This window comes from Erithacus rubecula (assembly GCF_903797595.1).
Source record: "Erithacus rubecula genome assembly, chromosome: 1".
In the NCBI taxonomy this organism is placed as follows: domain Eukaryota; kingdom Metazoa; phylum Chordata; class Aves; order Passeriformes; family Muscicapidae; genus Erithacus; species Erithacus rubecula.
This window is the reverse complement of record NC_136658.1, coordinates 69,757,311-69,781,502: the sequence shown is the minus strand read 5'-3', so window position 1 is coordinate 69,781,502 and position 24,192 is coordinate 69,757,311. Positions and strand designations below refer to the sequence as shown.

Here is a 24,192-nt window from a genome sequence, read left to right as displayed (position 1 = left end):
TCCTTTTCCCTTCCTTGAGTAGGGGCACAGGGAGCAGTCTCTGTCTCCGAATTTTCGAATTTCGCTGGTTTCATAAGAGGAGACTCTGAACTATCACTGTCGTAAGAAACTCACAGCTGCTACAAGTTTTTACTAAAGAGCGTTGGATCAAGTCTCTATCACTGCTGTGAGATGTTCTTTAAAAAAAAAAAATAAAGGAAAGGATATTAGATTTTTCTGTCCCATTATTAAATGCAGTAAGTCGCCGTACTCGACCAATAAAACCCTAAAAGTTTATAAAAATATATCAGTAATGTTGACAATATTACCAAAAGCAGCGCTCGAAGCGGTGCGCAAACCCGGTGAACTCCTGACCGGAAAACCAACGCGTTTGGAGCTAAGTTTTGTCTTTTCAGTTCTCCTGCTGGTGGCAACGACGTGTCGATAAACAAAAAGTGAGAAATGAGGGGGAACAGCGGGGGGCAAGGGAGAGGCGGCAAGCGCGGTTTTCCAAAGGCGGAGTTTTCTGAGGTCATTTCATCTCGAGTGTTTCGTCACTTTGAATATGACAAAAAGCTTACTGGATTATTTTCCCCGTCCCTCGCCTGGCAGGGGTGATGTAGTGCCTTCGCGCACAGATTACTTTAATCAAGGTGTTAAAGTGTTCTGGGTTCTTTCCTTGCTGCTGACCGTGCATTTAACAAACGCTCGGCGCAACTATTCGAATTCGCTGCAAACTGGATTCAACTATGAATCTTGATAGTGTGGACTTTTGGAGTTTAATCGTTGCTGCTTTTACTTTACATTACAGAAGAAATATGGAAAGTTGTTTGCTAAGTTTTTGATTGCAACTTTAGGATTTCCTTCCCTATCTTAAGAGCAAAGCAGCGTGCAACATGTAGTAACTTTTCCCTATAAGGCATCTATTTCCCGGTGCAGAAAACAACCAGTATCCCTTCGGAAAATCAAGTACAGCTCTTAAAAACTTGGGGGAAAGACCTTGTCCTCCGCTTAAGCTCTTTCCCCCCTCAAAAACCAGCCGATAAACCAGCGGTGAGGCAAGCAAGCTGCTCTGTCCGCAAACCTGGGAAGAGGGAGAAAAAAAAAAAAAAAAAAAAGGAAAAAAAAAGCGGTGGAGCCATTCCTTAGAACAGAAGTGAAACCGTCTCGATCCTGGCGAGTTTGTTTGTAAACCCGGGAAGCAGCGAGGCCGGGCGGCGGCGGGGGGGCGGTTCCGCCCAAGGGGTGCGGGGTGCGCGGCGGCGGCGGGACCCGCCGGGGCTGGGGCTGCAGCTGCTGACTCAGAACAGCAATGTAGGTCATAACGAGTTTCCTTAAGTTACCTAAGTTCCAACAATTCAGCTTTTCTTTAGAGACTTTCAAAGTGCTGTTGCAACATCTCTGAACGCCGTGGCTTCTGCTGAAGCTCAGCCGCCGGCTCCGAGCCACCGGGTTGCGGTGGGGCAGCGCCCGGGGCGAGCATACCCACTTCGGTACTTATGCCTTTTACATCTTGCTTTTATCATCCCATTTCCACCACAAAGCTGTTTGTCTTTCTTTACTCTTTTCTCTCAGAATGTTAAAAAAAAAAAAAAAAAAAAAAAAAAAGTGCCAACGCGTCGCACTCCTTTTTCAGAACAGAAGCGAGAGAATTGCCTACCTACTCTCTACTCTCTTCAGTTCTTTCCAAGAAGGCTTATTCACGGTTCACAGTTTGGATCTATCCTTTATTTCCACTATTTACTACTTTCCACCACCAGACAATTTTTATACCATCAGTTAAAAGGTTTTTGAAAGAGCTCACTTGTGCCAGGCGTTTTGTACGCAAAAAATCCAACCCGACACAACACCGTCCGTCTTCGAACTACGTAATTTTCGGTTTTGTTTGTTTGTTTGTTTTCTTTCCCCTTTACTATTTTCTTTTTTCTCTCCTTTTTTTTTTTTTTTTTTTTTTTTTTTTTTTTTTTTGCAACCTCAGCAGAAGGAGCAAAGAGTAGCCGCAGTCCCCACGAGAGCCCATGGAAGATGAGCAAGCACCGTGTTCTGCCGCAAGAGCAGCGATGTGGGACGGAGATGTGGCGGCGAAGTTGTAGAGGAGAGGAAAGCCCGGCATTCAGGGGACGCTTCAAGAAAGGCACCACACTAACGGAATTTATTTTATTCGGTCGGAGCTTTCCTCAGGCATTACCTGAGCTCCCCTGCAGCAGGGACCGTGCGTGGGTTGGGCGGAGCAGGAGGGGGAGAGTTCCGAGGGAATAGCACTCTTCCCCCGAAAATCATCATCGCGAAGGCATCTGTTGTCCAAAGCATAAGAACTCATCCGCCCATAGAACTCACGAAAACAAGGAGCGGGGGGAAAACCCACAAACGTCGCCCAGTTCGACGGCTGTGCTTCTGCTGGGCAAGAATCGCCCGCGGGTCCATCAGAGGTATTTTTAGGGCGATCACACAAACAGTGTCACGGTCACGCACGTCTCCAGCCTTCCTCCTTCCCTCCAGCTCCTCTCTAACCCTGCGGTGACAACCCACCGGCCTGTGTGATAGCAAGGAAGGATTTTCCCGTCTAAACACTGAAAAATTTGCTCAACCGAGCAGGAGCCCCGTGGATGTTTCTGTGAGCATGTTGCAAGTAACAGCACCAGCAGCTCCACGGAGCCCCGAGGCCAGACCCGGGAGCGCTCGGCAGGCTCGGGCAAGCCCGGCCCCGGCCTCCGCCCGCCCGGGGCACAGCGGCTCTGCCTCCTGGGGCGGGAGGGACGAGCCCTCGCTCTTGAGAAAAAAAAAAAAAAAAAAAAAAAAAAAAAAGGGAAAAGCAAAAACCAAAACCCAAAAACAACAAAAGAAAACAGGAAAAAAAAAAAGTTGAAAGGAAACAAACAAAACAACAACAAAAAGGAGCACACTTGTTTTGGCGCTTTGTTTTTTTTTTTTCCAAGCTCGCTATCCTGCGCCGTCCCCTCCGGCAGAAAGTTCCCCCGGTCCCGCGGCACCCGAGGGCGGTGGCCGGGGTGACCGCGGGCGTTCAGGACCCGGAGGGAAACGAGGCGTGGGCAAAGCTCGGTACCCCTTTTAGGAACACGTCCCCCCAGCCTTGGCGGCGGTGGAAGGCCCTCCTCTGGTGTTTGCAGTTTTCTTTGTTTACATTCAGTTTAGAAACATTTGCCTTCGGCCAGAAAAGCGACGGTTTCCCTTCTCTCCCCCCCCCCCCACTCCCCCCAATTCTGTCCCCCCTTCCCTCTGCTTCCTCTTCGATGGCGGAGAAAACACTTAAGTTTCAGAACCCCAGCTTTTAAAATATTTTCCCTTCGGCTCCCCAGATTAACCCTTCGGCACTACCTCGAAAAGAAAACGGAGCCGGGCGGTGCGTGCACCTGCCCTCGGAGCTCCCAGCCGAGAGGGTCGCAACAGGTTCCGCCGGGAGACGGAGGGCACGGGCGAGCCGATCAGCGCCCAGCCGAGCGGCGGGTGCTCCCCTCCCCGCGGCCCCGCCGCTCGCTCGCTCGCTCGGCGCGCTCGCCTCGCCGCCCGCGGGGCGGTGCTGTGCGGCGGCGGCCGGGCGGGGAAGCGGCGCGGTTCTCCCCGCCGCCGCTGCTGCCGCTGCACCGCCCGGTTCCCCCCGTGGTCGCGGCGGCGGCGGCGGGTGGGGGAGAGCGCTGAAGTCGCTTGTACTCGCCGGGTTTGTACGTTCCCCCCCGCCCCGCCCCTCCACCCCGATATCTTCCCCCACCACCCCTCGGCGAGGAGTAAGTGCCACCGCTCCGCCTTCTCCTTTTCGCAATGTTGACGCAATCTATAAATAGTGGAACAAAAGGACCAACTTCCTCGCAGCTTTGCTGAAACTGCACAAAAAAGGCAACCGGGGGGGGGACGACGACGACGACACACACGCGGTTGTTTTTTGATTTTATTTTTCTCCGGTTAAAAGGCGAATCCTCCTCCTCCTTTCCTCCCTCTCTCTCCTTCCCTCCCCCTCCCCTCGCTACTGGAAGATCTTTTTTATTTTCCCTTGCTGCCTCCTATGCTGGCAACGTCCTGCGAGTGGCTATTTTGCTTTTGCACCGAGAGAAGAGCTTCCCCCTCTCGCCTTCTCTTCTGACAGTAAGTGCCATTTAGCTACTGCCTTTTCGGGGACTGGGGGGGCCGCCTGCTCGCCTACCTGCCTGCTGCCCTGGAGAGCGAGCAGCAGGGACCGGGAGCTCCGGGGAAGCAGGGGGAGCTTTGGAGGCGGTGAGGGGACAGCGCCGCGGAGCGAGCGGGGATGCGCGCAGGGGGGACGGGGCGTGGGGGACCCGTGGGTTTTGCCGGGGGGGGCCGACCGGTGAAATAAGGTGATCGGGAGAGGGGACGGCTGCTGCCGCCCGCCGAACAAAAGCTGACGCTGATATTAAACGGGCTTTTGTTAGGGGGAAGTGAGTGTGCGTGCGTGCGTGTGTGTGTGTGTGCGGGGGGGACACCCCGCCCGCAGCAAGTTGCCGTGCGGCGGAGGGCACCTCAGACTTGTTTACCGCTCGGCGCGGCGCTCGCTGCCGTGTTTACCCTGCACACAAGGCGCGGGGCTCCTCTCCTCCCCCCAGCCCCATCCCTCCTCCGTGCCCCGGGGAGGGGAGGGATGAGCGGAGCGGGCTTTAAAGCGGCGTTGGAGAGGGGGGGTTGCGCCGTCAGGAGATGCTGATACGATCACGCGTAAAACAACCACCCCCCTCCGGTTTGCAAGTCGGATCGGTGCAAGCGCAGGCAGTCACTGGCCGGAGGGAGAATTACATCATCCCCTGCTCCAGTGATGCTACCTTTCGTGCCGCTACCATGCGCGCAGGGAAACAACCGGGGGCGCGCCTCACCCCCCCCACCCGGCCGGCTCGGTGCCACCCTGGGGGCGGCGGGGGGAGCTGGGGGGCGGGGAGGCGCGCCCCCGCGTCACTCACACACACACGCCCGCCCGAGTGTTTACAGCGCTCACACAGGCGTATTGTGACGTCGCCTGAGTGACAGCCCGCCGCGCCAACGGGGGGGGGGGGGCGCGGCCCCCCGACGCCACCGGGGCAGAGCGGGGCCGCCCCGCCCGCCCCGGCCCCCCCGGCACCGGCGGGGCCCCGCCGAGCCCGCGGTACCCGCTCCCAAAGGCACATCCATCCAGCTCACACGCCCCGGGACCGGCGGGGCTTGCGCGGGGCCGAGCAGTTTGAGCTGGTGACGTCCCGTGACGCTTTAGGCGCACGCTGTGGAAGGGATTGCTCGTGGGAGCCGAGGTGCATTTGCACGCGTGGGGTTTCCCCGAAGTTACACCGCTCTCTTGCCGAGGAGCACAGTCCTGATGGGACTTGGGGACAGGGACGCCGTCAGCGTAGAAGCTGTCATATCGATGGCCCTGCACACTCCATTGTCCAGAGTGGACAACTAAAATATTCATTTTGTTTGTTTGTTTGTTTGTTTTAAGGAATATTAAATACCTAGAACAAAGTCTAAATTTCACACATCATATGCTTTCTCCAGTGTTACAAGTGTAATGTTATAGTGTTAGAAACTTGTTGCAATATGCTGCTGGGTTGGGAAAGTGTGTCTGTGAGGTTTACTCAGCCTGTGAAAATATTGAGGCAGTACTTACCCACTGCAAAGTCAATAAAACTGTATCACACTAAAACCAACAAAAAGTGCTCCACAAATCCATGTTTCTCAAGAATTGTCTGCCAGAATGCAGCAGTGTAAAAATTATTACCGTTCCACCAGCATCTACTTGCTGCAAAATTCAAGTAACCACGAAGCCCTGTTTAATAGTACACACAGTTTTTAATGTGTTAATGGTTTGGGTTTCTTCAAAGCATATTACTTTTTGAAGTCTGGGTGTTTCTATTTGTGCAGAAAATAGACTGAGAAGCTTTGAGCTTTTACTGTTACAAAAGTTAAAAGGAAACAAAGTTGAGCTGCTAAGTCGGCAGTCTGGAATGAGTCAATAGTATCTCCTTTGTCCTGCTAGCTTTCTCTGCTGTGGTGTATCTTTGCTCTATTTCCTCTGCAAAAGCAAATGAGCTTTTCCACCCTCGGCATATTTAATAGACTTAATAGAACTCCTGGCTTCTAAATATTCTAAACTACCAGTAATATTCCAATGTGTCTGCCTTTCTCAGCTGTATACAACAGTGGTGATACCGTCAATGACAGTATGCTCACTTCTTTAACCACAGAGATGCTTCCACATTTTCCATTATCTATAATTAATAGAGCAAATTATTCTTGCTTTGTTGTAGTAAGCCTTCATAAGGGAGCAAATATGCCTTTTTAAAGTGCTCCATTATCTCTTGGGGTTTTGATTGGTTTTGGATTTTTACTGTTTTTGTTTGGTTGGGTTTTTTGTTTGTTCGTTTTTGGTTGTTTTTTTTTTTTTTTTTTAACAAAAAAGATTGGGCTGGAGACATAAGGGAGATGTAAATAACTCCCCTTTCATTTACTTGGGGATTCCCTGAGAGTCTCAGAGGACAAGGAGGTAACATAGCTGGCTTTTACAACAGGATGATAGGTCCTGACACAGGGTCACAGAGAATCTATGCTTGGCTAGCCCTGTGCTCCAGTTTTGTTTAGCTGGTAGCTAGTCCCTCGAGGGATCAATGTCAGCTTAAGCATGCTAACTTCTACAAGCAATGGGCTGGCCAGTGACCGAGAGCTGTGACTGGCTCCTCCAGGGCTCCCTACTTCTGCTGCACTTGGAGCTCGAGTGCTGCTGCCAGGCTGCTTCTGTGGCTCTGCAGCTTGTCACAGAGAGAATTAAAGTGGTAACAGTACAAAGCAAACACCAGCACTGCCTGCTCTCTGAAAACAAAAGGTGGCTCGATGTATTAGGTGGATAGGAAAAGCAGCTTGGGTAGGGACATGGCTTAATGACTGAGGCACAGAAGCTGGAGCCAACTCTCATCATCACGAGCTAAGTTTCTGTGTACCTCAAACCCACTTTGCCCTTAAATTCTGGCCTTAAATTGATATTAGTTGTTCCACAGATTTGTCACACTCACAGAGATAATAAATAAATGTCAATTCAATATCCCACACATAAAGGTATTAGTTATCAACCTATTTTCTCTTTTAAGATATACATATCTTAAATTTATCAATTAGGGAACAAGGTATATGTGTGTATGTATATGCACATACACATGCACACCTCCTCACACTGACAGTCCTTTCTGGTTTAACTTTCAAAACCCATTGGAGATTAGAGTTGGGTTACTAGAGTTCAAAGTAGAGTGAATTTGTATTAACACACCAGGGCTGAAGCCTGTATTTTAATATGTACAGTGTAGTTTTTATTCAGTTTTGTTACAGTATGAAGGCTTTTTAAGTCTACAAGGTCAAGATAATTTTTTGTGTTTGTAAAAATAAGGCTTGTTAGTTATTAATTTATCTAACTCTCCATTTCTTTTGATACTTGAAGTATATAAATGAGTAATTTAGCACATGATTATCTGAATGACCCTACCTTTCCTTTTTTCACACTTGAAAAATATTGTCAGTCAACTACTGCTGTATTACTGTATATGTTACCAGGCTGCCTATACCATTTGATGTCTGATACTTTTAATTTTTTTTTGTTGTCTTATTCTGTACATAAGATCCCAGGTGTTTTGTTTGTTTGTTTGTTTTATTGGGTTTTTTTGGTTTTTTTTAAATGCAGCCCTGTAATTCCTAATGATAACAAGTAGCTTTCTCTGATTACCATAAAGGCCTATGCCATGGATTTTTACAGTTTTCATTTTAAACTCTAGACACATTTCCATCTTTTCCTTTGTAAAGGGTGTTACTAACTTACATTTGGAAATTTGACTGGTTCAGATAGCACAGTCTTCCTGGTACTGCAAGCAAGCAGTTCCAGTGCTTCAGCTTTTGCACAGTAGCACTTTAACAAGCAGCAACCATGCATAACTAACGAGACAGCAAGTCCAGTTACTGCTTTTTAGAAGCCTCTGTCCAGACCTTATGTTATTCAAAATGTCCATTTTATGTTGTTGGAGCCATATGACAGCATTACTAACAGTAGGAAAGTGCAGCAGTTATTTACAATGGATAAGATACAGAAGGAGAAAAAAAGTTTTTTAAAAATGGAGCCTGAGGCGCAGGAAGAAAGAAGAACAGCTCCAGCTATCCTTTTATAGTAACTGGTGTTTTATGGGAAGTGGTTAAGAAAGAAAAACTCTTTTCCTTCCAGCAGTTAGCCAGTGATAGCATGATACTTCTAACTGAAGACTTATAGCATTCTTGGATAAACCCTTATGCAGATTTCATTTCAAATATCTGGAAACAAGCAGTATTGTTTTCCTCAGCTTCTTCTCTTGAACTTACTTTTAGATTCTGGGTCTTACTCTCTAACTGTATTGATGGATGTCTAATAGAACCGTTTCCAAGTCTGGCATTAATGCTTGATAAAAAGTAACATATTCTTATGAATATTTAAAGTAATATAGTAGTTTTCATTAGTATTTTTTTTACATGTACAGTTGGCATTCTGAATACAACATATAAATAGATGATATTAGCTAATCAGGGCATCACTTCAAAATTTGTACATAATCTGTACACAAGATACACCTAGCACAGACTAAAAAAACTGTTCTTAGCATGGATTGCAGGCACAAATGAACACTTTGATAAATGGAAACTAGGAATTCATTAGTAGCTCACCAGATGAGAAATATGCCTTTAGACTCCACAAAGAAATAAAAAATAAATATGTTGAAAACTAAGCAACACTAGCTAGAAAAACAGATTATTGAGACCTCTGTACTTTTTAAGGACTCTTAGTAGCCTCATTTCTGTCTAAATGTGTTATTTGCATTAACATCCTTTTTTATGAAACAATAAATTTCACAAAGATTCCACTGTACAACACTGTACTGATTGGCTGTCACAACTGCTGACTAAATATTAATTTAGGTAGTCTAAATTAAATCTACAAACTCCTAAATCTGGATAACTTTTAAAACCTTACAGACAAGCGAAACTCTCAACAAAACAATTTCCTAATTTACACATTGTCTATCCTTGTTTCAAAAAATTAGGTTAGTAATTTACATTAGTTTGTCAATTTTACTTTTATTAGTTTGATAGAAAAAAACTAGATGGCCTCTTTTGTTTTGAAGTGTGTTTCATCTTAGTTTTATTGCACTAAGGAGAGTGATAAACACTGCAGTCTAACTAGAAGGAGTTCCACATTAGTGCAATCACTTTGGTTTCATAACTCCTACAGATTTTTATCCCTTACAAGCAATGATTTACATATCATTGAGGGAAAATGAAAATGAGGGGGAAATCTCATTATGACACTGCAAAGTGTTCTTAGTTTCTCCTAACACGGACTAGATTAAACCTGGCCGATGTCACAGGAAATGTGAAGGGTGAGAGCAAAGGGTCCTTTCTCATAATAGTCATTCACAATTAATGCTCTCTTCACTCAATAGGGAAAACCAGACCCAAAATGAGGAGGAGGATATGGACTCTTATTCTTTCACCTTCACTCCCCACCCCCACCCTCCGAGCTGTAAAGAAAGGATCAGGTTGCACTATTTTAAAAGCTGGTGCAGTACGCACACTTCCTCACTATATTGGCAAGCACTGGGAGAAAATCTCAGAGCTCCCTGCAGGAGTTCCTGCTGCTTCATAACATCCTTTACTCAGGACTGTGACTTCTCAACAGAGCTGAGTCTTCAATAAAGTGATGAAAACTTCTCCCATAAACATACGATCTATTTAGGGACATATACAAATAAGAGTATTATTGAAATAACTTACCTTTGACATACGGCTTTGAAAGCTTCATGCTTGATGCAAATCATAAAAATCAAACTATCACTATAGCTCTGCACTACAGGCAAAGTAGACCTGTAAATAAATTAAAATAGAGGTTAAGCAACATAATTTTCTGAATATGCTTAGATTATCAGGATTGATTAACACATTAAATAATACAATTGCTCTGTCTTTCATCTGTCTGAGCACAGATTTCCAGCTACTGTTCCTATAGACACTTCAAGTTAAATCAAACTGCTGATGTTGAATCTATATCAAGGTGGAAGATGGATGGTGTTTTGGCCAAAGTTTGGAATGGGAGTCTAAACAAGGGCCATAATCCCATCCTTGACTCAGAATTTCACCAATGGCTTTTCCATTCTAAGATAGGGACAGTTAAAACTGTCCTACATCTCACTGAATCTAAGAGATAAATTAATGTTTACAGGATGTGCCAATGCTGCACATATAGGGTTATAAAAGCCTAAAACAATCTAAGATCTGAAATAAGTATTCAGCAACATTTTGTTTACCACTACATTTGTCTTTTTCAAATACAAAACTCACAGTTCCCAAGACAAGGTGCCTAGTCAGCAATGCCTAACAGATGTCAAGAGGCTAATCCAACTATGAAGGTCTCTCTTAAGAGGAGTTCCTATGCCATATCATATCTCCACATAAAAAAACCCCAAAATTACAGTAATTGAAATCCTCACCAGTCTTACACTCCCTTCACATTAGATATAAAGATCTGACTGGGAAAGGACACTGAAAAACTCATATCTCACCCAGGGATCCTCCTGCAGGAGCTGTGGAAAGAAGCCATAAGCCACCTCCTATTGGAATGGGGCAAGTTTTACAGTGGGAGAAAGAGTCTGCACAAAGGACTGCATAAATGCTGGGCTAAGCCAGTGGCACTCAGAGGCTAGAAGAGCTGTATCAATCTGTCAAGTGGCCTAACAGTGAGAAGGAATAACTCCTGTTTAGTCTTTTCTCAGCCACTATTACCTGAGCTCTGAGAGTTTTAAAGGAACAAAATCTCATTCTAGGCTTAAAAGAAGCCTGAGGTCTATAGAAAAAAAAAAAAAACAACTGTATACTACATCTAGGTACTACAGCTGTATACTACATCTAGCTACTACAATTGTAGTTGTTAATAATACACAATTTCAACATACAGACTGGGAAATTTAATTTGAAAGCAAGAATGAGAATAGTGACAGATTATATATCATATGACAACAAATCTACAAGTAATAGCAAAACTGTCCTTTTCTTATGCATTAGAGTCATCATTCTAGAGGGAGAGCATGCTGGAAATATGCAAGAGGCATATGAAAATGGAAGGAAAGATAAGAAGTTTAATGGAAGATGCTGATCTGGATGACTGAAATCTTCCTCAAATAAGAAAGCAGTCTCTTATTTACTTTCTGATGCTGTGTAAATGAGTGAATCAAAGCCCCCACATTCTCTTGCAAATCATGTCACAAGGATTCTACATCTCTATGCCCCTGAGGTCATGAGTGACCATGTACTGACCCCTGACAGACTCCTGCTGCCTTTCCCTTAATACACCTCCCTAACCACTTGAGCCCCTATGGGCACTATACACTACATGCTTCCTACCTTTCCTTTCTTTTATTTTAACAATCTATACCCCACAACAGTATCCCATAATCTCATGTGTTTCTCTACAACCTTTTTTGTACTGAGAAGTTTCTCAGTACTTAAGCAGACAATAATGAATAAGGAAAAACATAAAAAGATTATTTTATGAGGGAGAGACTCAACAAGTTTTCAGAAAAAGGAATACTGTCCTTCAAATAAAATAGGATTGTTTTCAATTCACATTTATATTACCAGTAAAACTTCTGCTGAAAGGGGAGGAAACAGCAACTGTAGACATTAGTGCAAAAGGAAGTTCTGCTACAGCACAGACCAAAAAAATTTACTTCTTCTCACCAAGTATAAAACCGTAATTAATGCTGAACTTCTGCATATGCCTTAAATACTGAACTGTGAGTGTGGATTGCTTTTTAATGAGTCCAACAGCCATAATGCTGAAACCTATATGGGGAAATAATTATGACAGTAGCATTCACCAAACACAAAACTGAGATATTCTTTCATTGAAACTGCTCCAGCTCCAACAAAGGCAGCATTAAAAAAAAAAAAAAAAATTAAAAAACAACCCAGCATTCCAAAGACCACTGTAGATGCTGGACATACCGGACATGGACTGATTCTTGAGTTAAAGAAAGACATCCACTAGTCAAAAGGAGTAACTCGAACAAAGAAGAGACTTTCAGGTTTGACTTTCAAGTTTCAGACTCTAGTTTGAACTTATCTATGTTTTCACACATCAGTAGGTTCAGTGGAGTTAGAAATATCCAGTCCATGTAACGAAAACAATCTCTATCAGTGGATACAGCATGAACATGATAACGCGTGTTTTCCAAGCCTACAGCAATTCTCAAGCAATTGCTGTTTGTCAAGACAACACTTGATAGTCAGGGTCATCTAAGCCCAGGTCACCTCCCTCTACCTTCCAGCGAGGCAGGTCTCGGTCAGTCAGCCGCCCAGGTTTCTTTCATTGGCTCTGCGGCAGTTGCAGGGGCAGAGAGCCCGGGGAGGCGGCGGGACACGGGCTCCATCCGCCCCGCCATGGCTCCAGCAGGCAGCAGATGCTGCGGTTTTGTTCCGAGGGAAGGAGGGCCCGCGCGGGTCAGAGGGGACTCCTGGACAACTGATTATTAACCAGGGCTTTCTATAGCACTTGCAAGGCCCATATTGTGTTTGTTTAGGACCCAGAACTGCAAGTGCATGTTATCAGCAGACTGGGTGAATTGGTTTGTGTCTCTGAGTTCAATTACCAATTCTAGCTACCTTTTCAAAACAGAAAAGAACAATAGCCTTGTCTTATGCAGACCACTTTGGTGCAGTTTTATATTTCCTTTCTTTTCCTTTCATTTTAAAGACCCTTATTCAATTAAATATATCATCTTTAAAAAATATTGTTCTTTTTGCTATCTAGATTGTGATTTCATGCCTGTACAATTTTTATTTAATCACCTATATAACCGACTTCTTATTCGTAATTTTTACATCTTATAATAGAAAATATAATGGCTTCTCTTTACCATGACTTTGTCTTCCAACTGTAATTTATAAAAGTGTGTATGTGGATGGAAATTGGAATTCAATTAAAATGTAGCTAAAGAGCCCTCCATTTTTTCTCAGTTAAATTAAATAGCTACAACTTTACACAATGCGTAAAAAAAAAAAATTAACAGAACATACCGTATTGAAAACTGATTCATTCAACAAGGATGAAACAGTGCTAGTTGGTGAATTTGATTGTTTCTGGTTAACACGACCTTCAAGACTGTACAACTAGTCCACCTCATCCTCTTACAGATTTCATTCACAGGCCTAATGAGAAAAAATGAAATTACCTGCTTTTTCATTTCCCAGTGGATTTTTCAATTTCAAACATACGAGTCGTTAATATAAAGTAGATGAGTACATTAAAAGAGAAGAAGAAAAGCTATCAGAAGCTAGTTCCACATTCTGCAGGTTATATATAATTCCAAATGCTCTGCCAGTGATTTCCACCCCTTCAGTGATTTGGCTTTATCTAAAACTTTAGTATAAAAAAATGTGTGTCACAGTATTTTTATTGTGTTATTTTAAAATACTATAGTAAATTTAACCTTAGTACTGGCTGCCCTAATTTCATAATTAATTTTAAGTGGTTTTGTTAAAAAAAATAAACTTTTAATTTAAAGAAAGCATACACAGAGAACTCATTAAACACATATTAATCGTTCCAGTAGGCCACACAAGGAACAGAAAATGTGATTTCCCTCCTTTCTCTTTTAGCCATTTAGATTGTAGTATGTTCAAACCAGCACGGATCCCTACTGTGCCTGCTGGTGTATACACAAAGTTAAAGAGACAGAGCCCTGGAACAGAGGTTTGCCTTCATTTCCTCAATACCCGAGGCATTAGAAGTAAGAAGCCAAACAGGATAGGCTTTTTCTTTAATACACTGGCTGTTCAGGTGCAGATTTACCAGCAGCAGGAGGGTGAATGGACGCCATGAAGAGTTCTAGATCCTTCTCTGTTCTTCCACCCCTTCTCCTCCTCAAGCTATAGCTGCACCTATGCCTATCTACTGAAAACTGAACAGACTTTGGGCTAACCAGGGAACTGAACATAAGGATTCACCATCTTAATCTCTGCTAAAAATAGAGACTTCCCATTAAATTTTCTTGTCCTTGCAAAGTGACTTAGAAGGATAAACCTACTGTCAGAACAATTTCCCAAGTTTACTCCTGAGAATTTCCTGTAGTGATCCTGGCTTGCTGCATTTTGGAATACGACTTACAGATTTGGTATCGCAGATCTGTGGATTTGATCTATTCACTTAAAATGGATCAGAACAAAATTCCTCCTTCTCCTCCTCCCAAACAACTGTGATGGAAACAACACTATCCCATGGATTTTCTATTATTTTTCTTGCTCTTTCCATTGCCAGGTTCAAAGATTTCCTCTCTGTAATAAAGAGATTCTGAAAGCCAGTATAAGGTACAAGAAAAGTCACTCCTCAGGATTATAATGGTAGCAACAAGTTTCTAGAGAGAGAAAGATGAATAAAGTTTGATTTAAGGAAGGGCAAGATTAGGTGAGAAAAAATGAGAGGTAGAGGCATTTCATTAACATGTGTTACAAAATCTTTGAAATACAACAGATTGAGAAGTTAGCAAAGTTGAGAGTGCAGTAAAAGGAATGACTAAGGTTGACTCTAGTTGATTGAATTTAAAGAGGGGAACGTATTTTGTTTCATTTTTGCAAAGACTGTGAATAGGTCATGGTTTATAAACAAACTTTGTTTTAAGAATACTAGAGAGGTCAGACTGGTTCAGGCCAGGCATACACTTGGCCCATTTACCCATCTCTAACAGCTGACAAAAGCCAATTCTTATCCAAATATTCCCTCAGTGAACAGCAGACCAGCACAAGCACATTTGATAATGCCCATGCATTCCAGCATCCAACTTTGTTTTAGCTTGGAGGGTTTCCTGAACCTGATGTGGCTTGTGCAGTCAGTGACCTTCACTAGATATCTCTTCCAGGGCCTTGTGCAGTCTTCTCCTTAGATTGCTGTGAACTTGGTTAAACTATACTGTCTTTAGTAAAAAATGTTGAGAGTATAATACCCATGAACATATAAAGTAATATAATTTATTGTATTATTTACTATGAACAGGTCTGCTGCTGTCCTTTGATGCACCCTTACTTTTTTTATTGATAGAGAAGGTGAAAAGTTGATTCCTATCCATCCCTGTTGTTCGTGATTTCAAAACATTTATTGCTGTTTTGAAAACGTAAATTTTGCTGTTTGTTAGAGAGGTGTTGTAGTTACAGTCTCTGAAGAAGACTGCATTGCCCCAGGGCTGGAAACCTATTTCTTCTTAGCTCTGCCAATCAACCACCAGCCTGCCTGCTATCTGTGGCAGATGCTGAAGCTGCTATTGCAAAGAAGTCCTTCCAAGATCCTGGGGAACTGGAAGCCTAGATGAGCACATTCTGAGAGAGCCATTCTTTTCCACTGCTAGGAAAGATGCATTAGAGGAAAAGATGCAGTCATGCATATTGTGCTCTTAAAACCCTGCTGGTCTTTCTGCAAGCAGAATCTAAAAGAATCGTAGGGAGTGGAAATAAAAAGAAGAAAATTTACCACTCCACAGAAATCAGCCTCCTTCCAAGAAAATTACTTGCTAATAACTAAAGCTCAAGGAATCAATGTAAACTTTATCTAAAATCTGAAGCAGAAAACTGAAGCTAAAGTAGTTCAAGCCTCCTCTAAAGGAAGAGAACATTGTTTCTAGAGTACACCTTAAGTGGGCACAGTTAACATCATAATGAAAATGCAGAAGCTTGTGAGAGTTTCCTATTATTTCAGTAGGAGATTCATGCAGTATTCTCCCATTTTCCCTGCCATGTGTTTTACAAGACACAGAAATATTTCTCAGGCAGACAGGAAAGCACAGTTTCTATTAGTAAAAAATTATACAGACAGTAAGACAGGTCTCCATGGTTAGGTAAAAATATAAACAAAAGCCTTTCCTAAATCTTAGTACAAGTTAAGGTATATTGTATCACTGTACAGAAGAAGATAAGAAGCTATTGCAGAAAAATGCACTTTAAGAGGAATTATATAAATTACACTTAGTGTCAAAATTATTAAACAGTCCTTTACTACTGAAGCAGAAGAGGTTAACGGAGACTGACCATGCCAGGATACTCAAACAGAAAGCCTTTTCATTCAGGTCTGTGAGTAAGTCTAGTTAAAATTACTCTATTTGACACAAAATAATCTGTACTGTTGCAAAATAGTTTCTGTCAGCAGATTTCACTTAGGCAACGCCCTGTCTATCAGCTATAATCATACCAGATTTGGCTGCAAGAGCAAATTATTATTTCAGAAGGGTATGTCTGGCTAAGCAGGTAAAGAGAATGTACTGAAAGTTTCACAAGACACAAAGAAAAAAAATTTTTAAAGGCAGACAGTCATGTTATAAACAGGTAAACAAAGTATTTTGTCAGGAGGTCTCAGCATAGTTAGAACACGACAGCTATTTGTATCTGTTATGAACAAGCACACATTTAGAAGTCCCCAGCTGAAAAATGTGACTCTGTAAGACAGGTCAGTGCTATTGACTCCTGGCTATGATGGTTAGGTATGCAGAAGGTTAGAAAGGCTCAAGGCTCTAACGTTATCAGCTCTAATCCCAAATGTTTCCTGGTTCTGACTGGCTTAATTTAGAGCTGTATGTCACATATAAGCTCCTGAGGATGGTCTTGTTCCTCACTGGCTTGTTGACAAAAATATATGATGAATTATCATGTTAACTACTGGCAATTGTTTGGAAAGTCCTGAAAAACAGCCCCAAGTTTATTTATTGTTCAAGGCAGAGAATACTGACTGAAATATTTATATGGAGAGCAGGCATCTCCTGAACATCACAAATATTTTGAATGTGAGCAAATCCCTGTCTCTGAATAGACCTGTCTGTCCCCCAGATTCGTGGTACTTCAGGGTATGAAGGTGACACTGTAATGAGTATCATTCGTTCAAAGTTTAATGAGGAGAGGACTCCTTTGTGTACCCCAGACAAGTACCAGATCATTGCAAGGCTGTGCTTTCAGAATGTAGCTAAAGTAAAATGTTTTGGGAGACACTATAAATGCTGAGAGGTTTTTACTGATCTTGAAAGATGACCTAGAGGCTTATTTAATTGACCTGTTGCTCTCTACAATCTCTCCTCTGGGAAGTAAAAAACTCTTGATAATATGATGTATAACAGTAAAACCATAACAAAATGTTTTAAATTGATGTTGTTTCTGTAAGTCTGAGAATTGTTGATGATGTAGTTTTAGACCTGTGTGAACTGAATCAATGATGTATTGTGGCACTACACCTCAATGCTTTATCTTCTGAGGCAGGCTGTGGTGATGGCTACTTTTTCTGGAAGGAGGCAGGACAAACAACAAGTAAACAGAAAATTCCTGTGTGGTTCACAGCAAAAATCCAGGGTAGCACTCTGTAATGTAATCCAGAGTTCCTATGAGGAATCTAATGTCTTTTCTCTGCTGCATGGATCCCTATGTAAAAATAGACATCTTGCAGGCTGGCAGTTCAAAATCCCTGAGGATTAGTGATTGGTTAGGAGATTATGGATACTAGTCCAATCTGAATTTGAAATAGCAAATGAAATTGCTGAGGCACTGATAGTTGACACTGAACTGCTAGCCCCCTCACCCTTCCTGTAGAGATAGAAGGCCCCATCACTGATTTGGAATGGGACATTTGCTTCTGCAATCAGTCATAGAAGGCACCCTCTTTCTGGTGTTTATTGTTTCTAATAAGATGGACAGCTTGTTAGAGAATGAGAGAGAAGAGCCACGAGGCCAGCAAGTCACTCAGCACTATGTATGGCACTGTGCTGAAATACAAAGACAATCACTACTATTGGGGCTATAAATACATAAGGCACAACACAAAGCCAGTCACTATCAAGGTCCCTGCAGAGAGTATGCAAGTAATAAAATTAGTCTTTTCAGGACCTGAACTTTAAAATGCATGAACCAAAGACATGTTATATTGCTGAGGAATGTTTTATCCGTTCTACATGCATGGGCAGCAGAGAATTTTGTGCTGAGAATAACATTCCTCTTGCCTCTCTGAGACTTCCCTGCCAATGCAAGTGGATCCTGCTAATGGATATGTCCCACAAGATCAGAATCCCAGCTTTTAGTACACTGAACAAGAGACAATATCTTAAATCATAACTATAACTTGACCTGTAGAATTTAGAAATAAACTGATCTCTGTTTAAGTTTTCTCCCCTCCCTTCCCTGCTCTTTGGTCCATCAAAGAGGAAATGTTATTATGGGATATGTTGCTCTCTGAAGAACCACACTAGGGAAAAACTTAAACACCAGTAACCTGTGACTCCTTTATCTATATACAAAGAGGTATATCTTGTATGTTAACTCAAACTGCATTTTGTTAATGGTCATTAGGGCACTTAATTTATTGTATGAAATTAATTATACTATTACAACTAAGGTTAAGTGAATCACTCAGTACATGTACTGCATGATTTCCATCTCTGTGGTACGATGGAAATAATTAAATCATTCATGTTTGTATTCACATGACTATTTAATGCCCTGAGGTCAGTGGACATGAGTGTGCTTCAAGTATCTGCTGGTAGCATTTAATGGACCTTTTTGTTCAAATACTTTGTCCTTGCACTCATGGGCACATGCACACCAGCAAGAAAACATATCTACACAACCACTCAAAGAAGCATCCAAGAGTATCCCAGAAAAGTTATTCACATTTTTTATAAAAACTGGGCAATTCAAGTAACTGTCTGTGTTTTGGCCAATTTAGATGGAAAACTGGGTTATATAAATTAACACACACACATAATGAATTAATAAAGTAACTGTCTCTTATGCTTCGGCTGTACCTCACACTACTAGTCTGGAGAGCCCAAAGCTGGATAGAAATACAATTTCTAGTTCTCCAAATAGAATATTTTTTCTTAATTCTGACATTTTCTTATTTATTTCTCAAAACTGGCCAAAAACATTAGCACACCTAAATATTAACACTTTCCAACCTAGATCATTCTAATGTGTAGTTTGTACAACTTTGTTCAGTCCAACTGCAGTCATGTTAAATAAGGGGATTATATTACATTATTAAATCTTCTAAAATAGAATAACTCAGAATAACTCCACACACCATATTCTACCAATTCTAACTCCAATAATTTATTCTTCTGCCAACTCAAATAAATATTATATCATTCCAGTTTCCTTGTATGTGGCTGTTTATCTCACTTAATCAAATTGCATATATTTTTTCTTCCTTACCACTCTTCAATTATTCTGGTTTTGGATGTCCGTATTTAATCTGCAAGTCATATTTTCAAAATTATTAAATGATAGTTTCAATAACACCTTTCAGAATGGGGGTTAGATCCATCAAAATATAAACTGTATTAACCATATTAACATATTAACATATGTTTCTGAGTACCATATTATTCAAAATAGATACGGTCATCTTGCTGGGGATTGATTTCTGTAGTAGTTGCATTGGGCCTCATGCAGAAAAACTAAATTTCTCATTCTAATAAATCCCCTCTGGTTACATTAAAACTTTCTTTAGTCCGCTTTTTTTTTTTTTAACTGTTCAATTAAATATTACATGGGAAAGCATAAAAAATATAATTTGAATTTGCAACTTCAAACTGTAAAAGTGAATGTTCCATTACAAAAATTCTTAAATTGATACACATGTTGAGAAGCAAGCTCTCATGAGTAAAATCAGACAACTGTAGGTTTCAATTGTAAGTAAAAGGAGCTTTACTATTTATTTAATTGTCTAATTGATTAAGGCACCTTGCAATTTAAAACCATTATTCTCTCTTCAGGAAACACCTTGGATCAGAAATTACTTTTCTGACTTACATGAGAAGTCAAATCACACAACTTTCAGAGGCCTTTTAAAAGCAGTATTCACTTCTATCCAGGAATTATATTTTCCTATCCTTGTAGAAAACTGTTAATGCTCAACTAAGTTAAGCATTCTAAAATTATTTGCTAGACATGTTCCTCTAAAAACTTATCTGACCTACACTGTTTTACATCTATATCAACTGTACGAATATAAAGATGCAGTGTTCTGTGAGTCATAGTTTTTAGTAATTCTATTCAAGCTGAAAAAAATCTTTCTTCAAATTGGCCTGTATCATAAAGGTTTTAAGACTTTGGTGGTCTAAGTTAATTCTCAAATAGCATAAGCAGATGCCTCCTACTTCAAAAAGAAAAGATAGAAAACCCAACCAACAAACCATATACCAAAGCCAGGTAAATCTAAATGGTTCAGCTGCATTAATTAAACAAGAAGTCATACTGGAACCCCTTGGTTCCTTATCAAGACAAGAAGACACAATGAGCTACAAAAGTGAAGAGGTGCTACTTTTCTTTTTTCCTCTCTGAGGTGTCAACTGAGTGAAAGCTATTTGATTCTCTGTACAATCCTCACATTTTTAATGCAGCTGCTTCCAATAATTGAAATTTCTCTAACACAATTGGAGGGAAGAAGGTAGAACAAAATTTCATTTGCAAATGTTCACACCCTTTCCAATACAAGAAAAACCACTGGAAGATGAACACTTTAATTTGAAGACTTTAATTACTGTTTGATATAAACACATAAGTCCTCAAGCATCTAACAGAGTACAACAAAGTAATAATTATTAATACTTTTCTCATCATCCTTCAAGTTGAATTTCTAAGAGAGAACAGACATGATAGCCAGTATTCTGAATAGACTGAATTCTGTCAGTATTCTGAATAGCCAAATGATTTTCATCCTTCAAAATTCTTTTTCTAATGTTACATTTTATGCTCTAACAAAAGCATATACATGGATTATTCCCATTTTAATCAAGACCATGAATGTAGTTAAAATGAACCATACATTTTCTTTAATATTGTTTTTGAGTACAGGAAAATAAAATAACTTGAGGTTTGGAGCAAAAATACAAGTGATACTTTCTAATATCACTAACTAATTTCACGTTAGGGTTCCATTATCACAGCATAGATACTAGGTTTCATTTTTATTACCAACAGACTTTATTTATCACTGTAAAAATAGCCTGTTAACCACAGAAAGTAAAATTCACCATCAAAGTTCTGGTTTTGTTTAGGAATCAGACTTTTTCAGATATTCTGTCAAGTAGTAAACCCTAGTTATCTATATGTGACTTAAAAGAAACTACATGTGTTTTGAATTCAGAATATTTCTCTGTAATACCTACCAAGCTGTACATACCTGAAGAGCATGTGCTAGAGAGAATTAGAAGACAAGAAAAAAGGCCATTGGCAATGCTGAAGTCAGCTTCTTGACCAGAGAACCAAGCAGTGCAAGCAGAATAGCTTGCATGAACAGGTAACATGCTTTACCCTTACTGATGATCTATAAATAGAAATTATATATAAATAAACTTTAAAACTCAATAAGTGAAAATTAAAATAGACAAATGCATGCAAAATTCAAGAATACATCCATTAGGAAAAAAAGAAAAAAAAGAGAAGCCTGCATTTATGATGATTTATCATATGTTCAGACTATAAAATTGTATCACCAAATTCACATTTAAATTTATTTTTCAAGTTACAACTTAATATTCTGGGTTATTAATTGTGTGGAGCCAATAATTATGGAAGAAAATAGATGTAAGAGTATTATTATGACAGAAACATTTTGTCTAATCTGTTCTGAATTGTCAGAGAGGAAGATGCTGCAGCATCACCAGATAACTTGGTTCCAGTCCTTAATTGTCCTAGTACTTAAAAGGATTTTCCATATATATAGCCTGTTCTTTTTGACTGTAAATTAAGATAATTTTTCTTGTCCTTCTGCAACTGGGTACAAAAGATGATTGCTGATCATCTTCTTCCCAAAAATTTTCAGATGTCCTACTATTTTCCCCAGTTTTCTCTTCTTTAGACTAAACAAATACAACCTTTTTGAACAACTTTATGCCTTATAAATCTTGCTTTCCAAAAACATTTTCACTCATGTGTTTTCCTATGGATTCTTCTTCACTTGAGTATTGAACTAATTTTCCTTTTCTACACTTTAACATAGAGGTCAAATAATTTTATCCACTGATTTTTACACTGGCCATTTTGCATGCATGTTCTTTGATTTTGCTTCATCTAGGTAGTATCCATGTTACTTGAAATTTTATGGAACTATAGAGCAGTAGGCCATATAGACCCTTGAAACAAAATCCACCTCTAGATCTCTTCAGTAACTTCTTTTGAAAATCAGTAATGACAATTTTCTTTGAATATAAAGTAAGTCACTTTTTCTTACTTTCTTCCTTTACCTCAAAAAACTGGACACACCAAGGATTCTGTATATCTTCTTAGTTTTGCATTTAAAAGCTAAAACAAGAATTATAATATTCTTAATAAATGGATGGATGGACAGACAGGCATAAATCCAGTTCTTGTTTGAGAATCAAGCATAATAGAAGGAAGATTTGACTCAAAGCTGTATCTCTATTGTCTCAAAATTATTGTCTCAAAATTAGTAATGTCTGCTGAAATACAGTTAGAAGGATGTTAGTAGTTGAAGTACACTAAGAATCTCTTTTTGATGATTACACAACTACTAGTTTGTGGTATAAATATGCCACATTTTGCATTACTTTTGATGACTGTTGCCTGAATGAAGAAAAAATATTGTGGACCAAGAAAGTAAAACAAAGGATTTAAGATAATAACAGATCAATTCTGCAGCAACTATCTGTTTTCACATTTATTCCCAAAAGCCTGCCTTTAGAGAATCCAGTCTCCTTACTATATTTTTTAACCACAGATAGTTTATTCCAGGAATCTTCAAATTATTTCCTTAGAAAGAAGGCAACGGGGTGGAAGAGGAGAGGGGAGGGGGAGAAGAAGTGATAACCTGCAGAGCAGTTTATGACATTTAGCCCAGATTTTCCATTTCTTTGCTCTACTTCACTTGTGCAGACTTTGCAACTATACCATAATCACATATGAAAGTTCTTCTCAGAAGTGGTTTCTACAGTTTGGTTTTGCTTTTTTATTATTCATATAGTATATTCATAGGGTACTTTCATAATGAATTTCTGAAATGTAGTAGTTGTTCTTTGTAATCTAGTTAATCTGTCAATGGGCAAAATATCCCTGATAGCTGAGTGTGCTCTCAACAGGTTAAATTGGTAAATAGACTGAAGGACTCCTCGCAGCACTGCATTTCCTGCTCAGAGCCACCCAATCTCACCTCCAGAAAAGCCTCTACCCTTGAACCAAACTTCTGAATGCAGTTATCTTCTCCTTCCCACACTTCAGTTCAGCTTCCAGCAGCTCCTAAAAACTGTCCCCCCACTTCCTCAGGAAACAAAGACAGGCAATCCTTCAACAAGAGATTATTTAAGCAGGAGTGATGGGCACGGAACGTATTCACAACAAAGAGAGAAGCAGTCTATGAAGACTTATCTAGCAGACCTGTCCTATCTGCCATAAGAATTTTCAGAATCTCTTTTCACAGAAGTATTAAAGCAACTCCTTTCCTCAAAACAGGAACTACCAGTTCCAGCAGTTCAGAATTAGGTTTAGCATATATAATGTACTCCAGAGAGAAGTGGGAAACTTCAAATATTTTGCTTGGCTGTTTCATGTAATTTTCTAAAACCATACTCAAGGGCATCACAGTATTGTAATTTTATATAATTCACCTGCATTTCCAAAATACAAGGTCATTATAAGAAAGAAAACTTATTTTTATTCAGCTAGGTAAGTAATATGTGTGACAGATTTACTTTATGTTATTCTCTATCCTTGTGCATCTAATTCCAGTTTCTTATATTCTTAATTGATATTCTCTTCCTTCTTTTAATGTAGTTTCTGGCAAAGACATAATCCTACTGATGTAAAGCAAGCCAAATGTACAGATCCATACATTTATACTACAAAAGGGAATTTTTTATTATGCAGTTCCCTATTGTGTTGCACATCTGTTTGAAGGCAATATGGTAAAGCCAGAATAGCTAGTTTGTTCCTTCAGAAAAGCTGCCTGCATTTCTGCAGAACAACTTCTCGAAATGCTAAATCTACAGGCAAATTAATGCTGAATTGTTCTTATGATTTTCTGTTTTCTTACCAGTGTTTCATTAAGAATAATTTCATATTAAGAACTGTTTCCAGATCCCTACTCCTAATCTTCTGGAACTCTTGCTATTTTCTTAGCACCCTACAATTTTGCCCAGTTTCTTTCATTTATGTACTTTATGTCCTCAGGACTCATCAGAGTAG

The 24,192-nt window shown here is 40.6% G+C and overlaps 2 long non-coding RNA genes across 9 annotated transcripts in view; one reads left to right on the top strand and one right to left on the bottom strand.

The window, feature by feature from the left end:
* Window positions 1-24,192, bottom strand: part of LOC306804520 — an 81,535-nt gene that overhangs the window by 28,404 nt on the left and 28,939 nt on the right. The window contains exon 8 of the long non-coding RNA XR_013774905.1: window positions 9,751-9,840. This is a non-coding gene — a long non-coding RNA (uncharacterized lncRNA). The remainder of the gene's footprint in view (window positions 1-9,750; window positions 9,841-24,192) is intronic.
* Window positions 230-24,192, top strand: part of LOC306804507 — a 95,617-nt gene continuing 71,654 nt past the window's right edge. For 6 of the 8 annotated variants that reach the window (XR_013774894.1, XR_013774895.1, XR_013774896.1 and 3 more), the window contains exons 1-2: window positions 230-1,472; window positions 1,958-4,077. This is a non-coding gene — a long non-coding RNA (uncharacterized lncRNA). The remainder of the gene's footprint in view (window positions 1,473-1,957; window positions 4,078-24,192) is intronic. The other 2 variants (XR_013774892.1, XR_013774893.1) reach the window with 2 other exon arrangements.